This window comes from Ursus arctos, unplaced genomic scaffold (genome assembly GCF_023065955.2).
Source record: "Ursus arctos isolate Adak ecotype North America unplaced genomic scaffold, UrsArc2.0 scaffold_29, whole genome shotgun sequence".
NCBI lineage: Eukaryota > Metazoa > Chordata > Mammalia > Carnivora > Ursidae > Ursus > Ursus arctos.
The window spans coordinates 33,379,310-33,392,451 of record NW_026622974.1 but is presented as its reverse complement, the minus strand read 5'-3'; the positions used below and the strand labels follow the sequence as shown (position 1 = coordinate 33,392,451).

The following is a 13,142-nucleotide window of genomic DNA, read 5'->3' as shown; positions in this document are numbered from 1 at the left end:
TCTTGCAAAATAAATAAACTTGCTTTAAAACAAAACAAAACAAAACAAAACAAAAAAAACTTCCCTAATCTAATACTAGGGGTTAATTTTACAAAACAAGGTAACTAATCTCCGAAAACCGGTAATGCGGGTAGAAAGGACTAAGTACAAGTGTAAAAGCAGAATTCACGCTTGGCCCTAGAAGGTAATCCCCTCGGTCTTTTATCAAGGTCAAGTGAGCACAAGAAATTTGCAGTGTCTCCAAATCCACAAAAACATGCAGCTAAAAAGCCACGCCTAACAACACCTGGTAAATATTTCACCCCAGAAACTGAAAGGTGATTTGGGGTAAGCCCGCAAAGGTGGATGATTGCTATTAAGCTAACAGGGAGTTATTTTATTTCATAATTATTTTCCTCTTAATTGTGGATGCAGAAAAGAATTTAACACAGGCGAGAGACTTCATAACATTACACTGCATCGAGGAGGGAAAGAGCGGAGAGAGGGAGGGAGGAAAGAAGCAACGTAGAGACGCAATACCTGTCTCTTGTTCGTATTCCCAGAGGAAATGTTTTTAAAATTGAGACTTCCAGGAGAATATTTCTTGAAATCTATGTATCAGGGGAAAAAAGATACTGAAGAGCTGCTCAAAATTTGTAAATAAATGTATTTCCTCGGATTCCCTCAGGCCTGAGTCCCTCATTAGAGTTCAGAATGATCAATTCAAGTAAACACCTCCCACACTCTTTCCTTCCTGAGACTGCTTCTCTGCTACTCCTGCCTAAAAACGCACTTCCTCTGGAAGAATCCACTGCCGGCAATCCCCAGCAAGAAATGCGACTTTTCTTCCCTAAGCGACTAGCTCCTGCCTGCAGACACGGGGCTCGCCTCTCTGCTCCTGCCCGGCGGTGGTGCTGGTACAATCCTACAGGGCAGGGGATCTACAAGCCACTAGCTCCAGGAAGGAGAGAGTAATAAGCTCACTGAATCCTTTAATGTGAAATGGAAAGGTCTGCATCTGGCCAAAAAGTAATTTGAAACATGAAACCATATTATCTTTGTTTTATTCAGTCTTCTATAGAGTCCGCTGCATGGTGATCTCAGATTAAAGAGACAGATGTTTATTCGTATTCTTTTCAAATTTTTTTTGCCTTATAAATGTACATTTGAGCATAAAAGAAAAGTTGGGCTACATATATTATTAAAATTTAATGCATGAGAGAATTTTAATTTTCTTTTCTTTTCTAATCAATACCTTCTTTTGATCACCATCCCACTTCAGAGAACTTGAGAATTTTATTTTAATACCACGTTAACACATGCCTATTTTATTTTATACAATACTGAGATAAACTTGACTATGTTTCAAAATTAATGTACCATAGCTATTCTTGAAACTAAGAAAAGCCTTTCCAAACTTGAAAGGAAAATTCTTAAAGAAAGGGTGATTGACAGGGATGCACTTTGAATTATCAAAAATATATGAAAGTAGAGGTTGAAGTTTACCCTGGAAAAACTATCTGCCTATATATGACAAGCAAAAGTTAATCAAAATTTTAAAATAAAGAGTTTTTAAAAGTGAAAAAAAAACCACAAACATATCACTAGAAAAACAACAAAGATATAAACCGGTTGTTAACTAAATAAAATTCATCGTCACTTTCAATGATGGAAAAAATTCAACATGGGAATAAAATATTCCTTTTCATCTACCAGGCAGTCAAATATTAAAAATCAAATGATTAGTGCTCCTGAGGAGACAGAAATCAACACGTTATAAACTCATGCATGCACACTTAGTAATACTATAATGACTTCTAGACAAACCACTTAGAGGCATACACTTTAAACTCATCACTGTATTTGACTTGAAGAGGTGAGACAGACAGAAGAGATTTAGTCCAAGCAGACGAGACTTGTATGTAGTGTGTTAGCTTTTTCTTCCTTTTTGCTTCCTTCTATTTTAAGAAGACATTCTCTTGTAGTACTCGTCTGATTAAAAATTGACACAAAAACATGCAAAAAAATTCATACATTATGATGGCATATGTAACTCAGTACTTAGTAATAATATATGCATGCCAGTCACAGCAATCTGGAACCAAGAGAGACCCACACATGAGGACTAGGCAAAGTTGACAAAACTATAGGAGCCTGCCAGGCACCTTGGTACAGTGTCCAAAGATGCACCGGCTTCACCTTCATTCTGGATTTACCCGGCACTAGGTTGAGATGGCATTCATTCAGATGAAGAGTGCTACGGCGGGAATGCCAGGTGTCAGTCAAAACCTAGGAGTCCGTCGGGAAGACTGCCATCCATGAATCTGTACACAGCTGTATACCCTGCCCTTGGCTGAGAGGTGGGAGAGGGACTCAAGTCAGAGGAAGAGGAGCCACACAAAGGCACAGTAGCAGAGATCCTGAGACTAATTGCAGGATAACTGTATGTCGGGTAAGGGCTCCTAGGCAAAACTGGAGAAGAAGGCTGATCCCTGGTCCTGCAGATTAGGACCTCACTTAGTCATTCAGGAAACACATACTGGTATCTACAGATGACCCAGGCAGCCCGGAAATGTCCCCAGGTTACTGGAGTACAGGTGTCATTATAGCAAGGTGACCTGGGGAGCAAGTTCAGAGGTATGGCTTTAAGGCCAGGCCAGTCCCTCGCAGGTCATGTGTTCTTTGCCTCCATTAGATAGTAAGACAGGGGTCAGGACTTGGGTGTACAGGTAGAGAACCTCGTGGACAGATCCAAGAGGGACTGGAGAAGGAAGGAGAGGCTGGAGAAACATATCTGGTCATGCCTACATTCTTTCTATTTACAAAACCAATACAGAGTATTGTAGAAAAGCAAGTAGTAAGTAGAAAGCAAGATTTCATCCTTGCCCTACCCTGTCCCACTTCTAATAGATGACCTCTTTCAAACACTTCTGAGTTTAAGTCTTGTGATGATTACTGTATCCAAATTCCAAATAATTTCATTTTTGTCTTCATGTGTTGATTTACAAGCCCTGGAATACATGTCTTTTCACTGTGAAAAAATGAGGACTTTTGCTTATGATACTCTTACCTACCTTGCTGTGTAAGTTCTGTTAATTTCAATCTTCTATTGGCCACTTTTTATATATTTTTTAACAATTTTAAATTGCTATGCCTTTTTCCAATTTTGAGCATATATAGTCTCTATAATTTAACATGTATCAGACAGTTTTAGTAACTGTCACAGCAAACAAATGGGCAGTCTAAATGGCTGAAAGATAACAAGTTTTATGTCTCGCCCACATCACAACTTCTCGTACATTTTCTCACTTCGGGTTCCAGACTGATGGGGAAGTCAGTATCTTGAAACTCACAAATTGACACACAGAGGAAAGAGTTTGGCAAGTTTCAAACTAGTAATTAAGTGCAGTGGCCTCGAGGTAACACTTGACACCTTTGCTCAAAACTCACAGGCCAAAGTTGTTAAAAGTTTAAATTCATTTTTTTTTACATTCGTCTTAGATCTCATAAATACACACAAGTATCAGTTGGGAATTTTCATTTGAGTTTTACAAAAACAACAAAATGAGATCAAATTACCACATTTTAGGAACTATATTTTTAAACTAGATCATTCTCTAAGTAAAAATATGTAGATGTAACTCACTTTTTGAAACCAACTAATATACTATAGTTGTGCCATCCCAAATACAACTAGCCACAAGTAGCTATTTAAATTTTTATTAATTAAAATTAAATAAAGTTTAAAATGGAGCTCCTTAGTCATACTAGCCACATTTCAATTGCTCAAAATATCCAAATATATCTGATGTCTGTCATAGTGGATGGTGCACTTAGAACACTTCCATCACTGAAAAAATTCTATTGGTCTGAGCTAATCTATTGTATGAACACATAATAATTCATTCAACCACCTATTAATTAGCAGATTGTATCCTGTACCATTCCACATGAACAAAGCTGAATATACATTCTTGATCATAATACCATATGTATTGTTTGATTTCTATTGGATAGAATCCCAAAATGGGACTGCTGGATCAAGAAAAAGTACACACATTTTAAATGTCAAGAGATATTGTAGATTTAATGTTCTCAAGATTCCACTGCAAAGTATTCTTCTGCCAGCAAGTGTATCAGAGGACTCTGATGCAATCAAAGCTCCAGGCAACATTCTTCTTTTTAACTGTTTTCAATCTACTGGGTTTTCTTAAAAAAGATTTTTCATCAATATTTAATTTATACTTCCCTCACCTGTAGTTAGGTTGAGAACCTTTTCACTGTTTACTGGTAATTTGCATTGCCTCTACAAAGAACTGTCTGTTCATAGCCTTTGTATACTTTGCTATTGATGTGTTTAAATTCTTACCAATTGGCTGATTGTTTTTTTAAATATATTAACGTTTTTGCCATATGTACTTGTTTTCACTCTGTTTATTGTGTTTTGTGAACTTTTTTGTGTGTTTATGAAGTCAAATTATCTTATCCTGGATTTTTTTTTTTTTTAAGATTTATTTATTTATTTGAGAGGGGAGATGAGAGGGGCCGAGAGAGACAGGGAGAGAATCTCAAGCAGACTCCCTGCTCAGTGCGGGGGCGGGCGGCAGCGACAAGGGACTTGATCTCACGGCCCTGAGATCACGACCAGAGCCAAAATCAAGAGTTGGCCACTTAACCAATTGAGCCACCCAGGCACCCCTCTTATCCTGGATCTTTATCTAGACTTTAATCCCTCTACTGGCTGGAATTTGGCTTCCATGGTCACCACTTCGCAAATTTTTCCCGTAATGTCACCAGTGGTGGTCTACTTGACAAATGCAATAAATATAACTCAGTCTTTATTTGACTAATTGTTTCTGATGCATTGACCACTCCTTTCTTTTCGAAACTTCTTACTTCTTTGTCTGAAGCCAATCTTTATTTTCCTTCTGTTTTGACCACCCCCTTCTCAGTCCCATTCACAGATACTCTTGTTTCATTTTTTCCCCCTCTTTGTAACATTCCTTCGATGATCTTTATTAGTCCTATTGCTTGACAATCTTCCATGTGTTATTGATTTCTAACCTGATAATCCTATCTAACTTTCTCCCTGTAATAATTAGCTGCCTTTTACAAATCTCCATTTTGGAAATTTTCCTGACACCTGGAATCTAATGTTTCATAAATAGAACACCTTGTCCTTTATCTCCTTCTCATGCTCTTATCTCAAATCTAGTCCCTGACTTAAAAAACTATTCGTCTATGCCAGAAACCTGCAAGTCTTTCTTCAAAATTTCTTTATCCTAACCCATTTAAATCATATGTCCCACTAATTATGTATCTTTTTTAGTATTCAAGTGTGTCCCCTTGGCTATTACCCATTGCTATTGCCTTAATTCAGGCCCCAATTTCCTGTCTGATTGTTCCAATATCCTTTAATTGTCTTCCTAACCTCCATTTTGTTTCTTTCCAATTTATTTTCTATACTAATTATCATAAAATACAATATGACAACAGTTTCCCCCATTATTCAAGAGTAGAGTCTTCCTATGAAAATTTTCATAAGCTAAAATGGAGTAAAATGAAAAAGCAATCATCATTAATATATATAGAAAAATTTTTAAGTGTTCCTCAACCTCGCAAAATAACTCTTTTTAGGCTTTTCTAATACCTTAAGACACATCTTTTTTGGTAACAGATGCACAAAATAAATCAAGATAAAGCACAGATACTCACAGACACAGTTCAAAGCTGTAGTGGCTTGATGCTGAGCTGTCTAGTGTAGTTCCTGGGAAGGAGCTTGGTGGGGCCCCTCTCGCTGCTCTGAGCACCCTCGACTCCCATACAGGCTTGCTGCAAAAAAAATGTTGAATGTTATTTTTGTTTTCCACCTTTTTCCCTAAAAGCAAAAATTCTCTCCAGGTTTCTTTTGGTTACCAAAAACAGGTACTAATGTAATTTCTTCATAAAAGTAAAGTGGCATAATGCAAACTTTCAAAAAGCAGGGAACACCTGATCACCTTTAAACTTAACATCCTTAAGTGACCTTTGTCACTCTCAAGGTCAAAATTCAAACTTCTTACCATATGCTAAGAGGCATATCATTTTGAGATACTATAAACTTTTACTCGCTCACCTCTCATAATTTTTCCCGTCTCATTGTCCAGCTGTAAAGATCTGTTTAGACTCTTCTTTTTTTTTTTTTTTTTTTTTAAAGATTTTATTTATTTATTCGACAGAGATAGAGACAGCCAGCGAGAGAGGGAACACAAGCAGGGGGAGTGGGAGAGGAAGAAGCAGGCTCATAGCAGAGGAGCCTGATGTGGGGCTCGATCCCATAACGCTGGGATCACGCCCTGAGCCGAAGGCAGACGCTTAACCGCTGTGCCACCCAGGCGCCCCTGTTTAGACTCTTCTGAGTGCATCCTGTGTTTCTTCCTTGGCACAGACTTAGCCTCTGATCTTTGTATCTCATACTCTTCTTTGACTTATCACATAAAAGTTGCCACCTCTCTGAAGCCAACCCTAACATTCCCATACCTCTGCCAATATTGAATGACAGTTGCGTTAGGATTCTAAACCCAATAATTACACTTAACACTCTGTGCTTCAGTGATAAAAATTATTAGCTTTTTTGATTTAGTTTCTCAGGACATTCATGAGACTGTGAGCCCTTTAAAGATGAGAATACAAAAACATTTATTCATTCATTACCCAAACATTTAGGTTATAGTATACAGAGTTTAGATCTTATTTGCAAGTTCTATTCTTTAGAACAGGTTGGATGGAAACAAGGTTAAGAAATAACCCTGGAGTCAGATGATTTGGTTTGAATCTTGTCTCTATCACCTATAACCTATGTGATTTAAGGCAAATAACTAAGCCTTGTTAAGGTTGTTTCCTCAGCAATAAAATCAGGAAAATACTGCCTATATTACATAGATCTTCTGAGAATTAACTGATATAATATATTCTAAGCCCTTAACACAGAGATGAACACTTAGTAAACAATATATAATAACTTTCATTTTTAATGATATAGTTTTTTATAAATACAGAGTGATAACATAACGTATGTACAGCTATGAAGTAACTTGTGTCACATTTCCAACTCTTTTCTGGCCTAATATAAAAATACTTTCCCTAGTTTGTTATATGTTAGCTTTAAGAAGTCATCCACACCAAAACACTACCAGAAATAATGAACAAATTCAGTAAAGTGGCAGGATACAAAATCAATACCCAGAAATTGGTAGCATTTCTATACGCTAATAATGAAGTCACAGAAAGATATTTAGAAAACAACACCATTTATAATTGCACCAAGAAGAATAAAATCCTAAGAATAAACTTAACCAAAGGGATAAAAGACCTGTACTCTGAAAACTATAGAACACTGGTGAAAAATTGAAGATGACACAAATAAATGGAAAAAAATTCCACGCTCATGGATTAGAAGAATTAATAATCATATAATGCCCATATTACCCAAAGCAATCTACAGATTCAATGTAATTCCTATCAAAAGACCAACAGCATTTTTCACAAAACAAGAACAAATAATCCTAAAATTTGCATGGAACCACAGAATACCCTGAATAACCAAAGTAACCCTGAGAAAGAAGAACAAAGCTGGAGGTACCACAATACCAGATTTCAAAATATACTAAAAAGTGGTAATAATCAAAACAGCATGGTGCTGGTACAAAAACAGATACATAGATCAATGGAACAAAATGGAGACCCGAGAAATAAACCCATGACTACGTGTCAATTAATCTATGACAAAGGAAGCAAGACTATACAATGAAGAAAAGACAGTCTTTTCAATAAATGGTGCTGAGAAAACAGAATAGCTACATGTAACAGAATGAAACTAAACTACTTTCTAACACCATACGCAAAAATAAGCTCAAAGCAGATTAAAGACCTAAATGGGAGACCTGAGGCCATAAAAATTCTAGAAGAGAGTACAGGCAGTAATTTTTCTGACATTGGCCATAGCAACATTTTTCTAGATAGGTCTCCTAAGGCAAGGGAAACAAAAGCAAAAATAAACTATTGGAACTACATCAAAATAAAAAGCTTTTGCACAGCAAAGGAAACCATCAACAAAACAAAAAGACAACCTACTGAGGGGGAGAAGATATTTGCAAATGATATATCTGATAAGGGATTAATATCCACAATATATAAAGAACTTATACAACTCAACACCAAAAAACAATCTGATTAAAAAATGGGCAGCAGACCTGAATAGACTTTTTTCCAAAGAAGACGTACAGATGGCCAACAGACACATGAAAAGATGCTCAACATCACTCATCATCAGGGAAATACAAATCAAAATCACAATGAGATATCACCTTACACCTGTCAGAATGGCTAAAAACAAACAAGAAACACTGAGTGTTGGTGAGAATGTGGAAAAAAGGAACTCTCATGCACTGTGGGAAGGAATGTAAACTGGTGCAGCCATAGTGGAAAAGAGTATGGAGGTTCCTCAAAAAACTTAAAAACAGAAATACCTTATGATCTAATAATTCTATTGGGTATTTATCCAAAGGGAAAAAAAAACTAATTTAAAAAGATATATGTTTCCCTATGTGTATTGCAGCAATAGCCAAGACATGGAAGCAACCTCAGTATCCATCGATAGATGAATGGATAAGGAAAATGTGTATGCATATATACAATATATATACAATGGAATGTTACTCGACCATAAAAAAGGATGAGATAGTGCCATTTGCAGCAACATGAATGGACCTAGAGGGTGTTATGCTAAGTGAAATAAGTCATACTGAGAAAGACAAATACCATATGATTCTGCTCATAAATGGAATCTAAAATAAAATGAATAAACAAAAAGCAGAATTAGATCTATAAATATGGAGAACAAACTGATAGCTGCCAAAGGGAAGGGAGTGGAAGGTTGAGCAAACTGGGTGAAGGGAAGTGGGAGATACAAGCCTCCAGTCATGGAATGAATAAGTCACAGGAGTAAAAGGCACAGCATAAGGAATACAGTCAATGATACTGTAATAACAAAGTAAGAGGACACATGGTAGCTACACTTGTGGGGAATGTATAAAATTGTCAAATCATCAAAAAAATAAATAGATGATAGATAGGTAAATAGAAATCATCCACACTAAATGATATTTCTTTTTTGTGGCCCCATCTGTCAATAATTAAAATTCAAAGTATTAATTCTGCTTTTCACTACTCTGAAATACTTCTTAATATCATTTATAATTCTGAAATCATTTGTAAATTTTTGATAGATTTCTGGGTTCCATATCCTGTTTGTTTGATCTACTTTTCTATCTTTATGCCAATACCACAGTCTTATTTATTGTGCTTTTTAATCAATTACTGTAACTTTATAGGCTGGTTCTCTTTTTACAAAGTTGTTTTATCCATATATGAACAAGAAGAACAACAAAACTTCAGCCCATACCTTGCACCATAAACAAAAACTAACACAGAATAGATCATAGATCTAAAGATAAAACTTACAATTACAAAATTTCTCAAAGAACACATAGGAGAAAGCTTTTGAGACTCTGGTTTAGGCAAAGATTTCTTACATACAACATCAAAAGCACAATTCACAAAAGAAAAAAAAAACTATATGATCCTTTTGATGTATTGCTGAATTCAGTTTGCTAATATTTTACTGAGGATTTTTGCATCTATATCCATCAGAGATATTGACCTGTAGTCTTCTTTTCTTGCGGTGTCTTCTGGTTTTGGTATCAGGGTAATACCGGCTTTGTAAAATGAGTCTGGAAGTGTTCTCTCCTCTTCTACATTTTAGAAGAGTTTGAGAAGGATTGGCTTTATTTCTTCTTTAAATGCTTGGCAAACCTCAGCCATGAAACCATCTGGTCTTGGACTTTCCTTTGTGTCAGACACTGTACTAGGCACTGATTATTCAAATCTGAATCCCTGTCCTTCAAAAATGTATGACTTAACCGTCAACCATGTGCAATGCTACCAAGAGATCAAGCGAGGTAAGGACAGGGACAATATCCATTGGTTTTGGCAATGGGGGACAGTTGCAACTGAATAGGAGAAGCCACAGTTTGGAGGCTCATAGTAAATGGAAAGGAAAAGGTAGAGGTAGATGAATGAGACTATTGAATTGGGTGCCAGATCTTTTTAAGGTTGTGAAGATTAAAGAACTTTTAAATACTGACAGGATAAAATGAAAGAAATATTGAAAATTAAGAAAAATTAGGGGATAATTGAAAACTACCTCTCTAAGGTAGAAAAGAATGGGACTCAAGACACAGGTGGTAAAACTGGCTTTTGTCAAAAGAGAAACATGATCAGTTGAGACACAAACAGGTATGTGATTTTGATTCAGAACTCATGAGTTTCTTTCAAGGTGTTCTAACTTCCAGCATCCTAAAAGACAGAATCTCTGCTAAAAAGAGAGTATCTTCCACAAAAAGGGAAAGTATTTTGCCAAAAAAAGAGAGATAAAGAGAGAATGGGAGTAGTTATTATTTAGAAGTAGTTATTATTACTGATGAGATCTGACTTAAAAAAAAAAAGTAAGAGAACACAATGGCATTGTCCAGTAGCATTAAGATCTCCTTTGTTTGATTACCATGACTGTATAAAAAGACCAATATATCCACTTGTGGAGTTTTCTCCAGGCAAGGAAAAAGCAGTTATTGGGATTCCTCCATGAATGTGCAAAGTTTAGAATATGAACAGGAGAGAATAGTCCAGAATAGCCCAATCTCAGTTGGGAGAAAATGAAGTAGATAGAAGTAGAATAAATGAAAGTCCCAAAGTAGTGGAACAGCAAATCATTGGTGGCTCAGTGGTAGAATTCTTGCCTCCTAAAGTAGTGACAGAACAAATGTTTGGGTTATCACAGCTCAGTTGGACTCGGATGGTTCTCTGAATTATAATGTTAAAGGTGAGTTTAAGGATATGGCCATTTGGATGATAGCCAACGAAGGAGCCAAGAAGGTTGCTAGAGGCACAGAGATACAGGTTTCCAGAAAAGTAGAACAATCAATCTTGTGGATGCTGGTTTTGCTTGGAGCAATGTTAACACCTGGAGTGTTAACAAGTTAGGAATAGGTGCCACAGACTTCAAAAATTAGGAGAATAATCAGGAAGTTTATAGAATTTAATGACAAGATGGGTGGATTAATTATAGTCTAACCCATTAGTCTTAGAATAGCTGAAATTTTACATGAAGGAGGAGAAAAATATCCTGAACAAAGCCATGAAAGCAATGAGAAAGGTAAACACACAGGACATAGATCTGCTGAGTATAGCACTGTCTGAACGATATGTTTTTTTTTTTTTTTAGACATCCTTCTATATCTTGAGGGTAGAAATATAAATTTCTCATCTTATGTAACACAGACATTCTCTAACCTTTAGTTATATGTAAATAAATGTTGAATTTTTTCTAGAAAAATAAAAAACTAATTTTCAAAAGAGGTATTCATGCTGAGCTCAAACACTCCTGCCACCATTGCAAGCCTATCAATCCTGCGAATCCTATTTGAGAAAGACAAGGCACAGGTCTTCTCTACTCTGAGATTCTGAATTCAAATATGCAATTCCATTATGTCTTTCTTCACCTTCAGGATGCAGTCCAAAGCGCAGGGCAAAAGAGCTCACCTACTTTTCCTAATGACTTTCAACCAGACTATTAAGTTTCTTTTACAACTTTTTTCTAACCTGAATCCCAAATCAGTGTTTTAGAAAGCCAATAATTCAGTGCTTTTGTCCTTCAGCTTCCACCTGAAAATTCACCCACAGGAGAGAAAGAAAAGTAGCCTTGTACCACATAACCCAAATAAGCTGATCAAGCAGGTGGCTGAGGCATGGCTGTGGGTGAAGAAAAGAACGCCTCAGTTGTGGTAACTAACACATTGTAAGGGGGTACAGACAGAAAACACTGAAATGAGAGCCAGTGGACTGGAGATCAACACCATTCTTGTGTCTTCCATGATGTAGCTGTTTAGAAAGTTGTTTAACTTCTCTGGGCTACCTTTCCTTGCCTAGAAAATTATGTTTGGCAATTATCTGACCACAAAGGTCCTTTTTAAGTCCATGATAAGCAATTCATGGGATCCCTCTAATGTAGGTGATGGCACCTAGTTTCCTACCTAAGTTTTCCAATACATTCTCTCCTCTGCCTTTTCATAGAACTTCTCAGGTCTCTCAGTTTCTGGCTTAAAGCACTCTACCTGGCAAAATTGAGGATAAGCTCTCTAAGACTGCACCCAAACTAGATGAATTAACTTTTGACCATTGCGAGCTATGAGGACTCAAGCAACTATCTCCTCTGACTGAGCATGAGACACCTTCTTGTGTGGTGAAATTGCCTAAGTACAGTGCCTGCCATGTGGTGTGTGCCAGTTAAATATTAGTTTCCTTCTTTGGGGGGTCATATATGTTTTTGGCTAGAGCCAAATTACATGTCTGCTTTTAGCCAGAGTGAAACAGAAGCACCCAGTGTTTTAAACTGAAATGGACTCATGCTCAAGACAAGAACAAAAAGACTACCTGGCCCTGCTCCTGCTCCTTTGACTTTATTTTTCTCTAAGAGGTGGGGCTTGTTTTGAGATGGAGGTGGGAGTGCCTTTCTCTCGTCTAGTTACAGGGTCCTAAAGTGCAAACAGGAAGAAATAAGCCTTTCCCTTGGAGCCTCAGTATCTGTTCAATCTCACACGCAGAGCAAATCGTTCAGTCTTCTTTTCAGCATGGAAGCGTGATTTGGCTGCTACTGACAATATAATTGCTATATGAAAGCAAAAAAAAAAAAAAACCAATTATACTATTTGGAACAGTGTACAATGACCAATGCATAAGTGTGTGTATCTGTATCTATAGTGTGTGTGTATGTATATATAGTGTTACGTTTTTCTCTTTGATTAAAATAGCCAAATGGGGAGGGGAGGGCAGAGGTGTCAAGGACTCTGAAGATGTGTGTGTGTGTGTGTGTGTGTGTGTGTGTGTGTGTGTGTGTATGTAAATATAGCTAAGTGCCAGAAAGGAAATTAAGGCAACTGTGAGTTGATCGGGAGGACTGGGGGCCAGCAATGCAGTCTGCTGTAGGTCACTGATACATAACAAACCACGTGCAACGTGAACTCCTCTGCAGTGTGAAGCCACAGCCCCACGGTGTCCTATGTACTGTG

The 13,142-nt window shown here is 36.9% G+C and overlaps 1 protein-coding gene across 3 annotated transcripts in view; it reads right to left on the bottom strand.

Moving 5' to 3' along the window:
* Nucleotides 1–1,209: 1,209 nt before the first annotated feature.
* BCKDHB (branched chain keto acid dehydrogenase E1 subunit beta) overlaps nucleotides 1,210–13,142 on the bottom strand; it is a 580,561-nt gene continuing 568,628 nt past the window's right edge. For all 3 annotated transcript variants that reach the window (XR_008956183.1, XR_008956185.1, XR_008956187.1), the window contains one exon: nucleotides 1,210–5,811. The gene's annotated coding sequence lies outside the window, so the exon portion shown is untranslated. The remainder of the gene's footprint in view (nucleotides 5,812–13,142) is intronic.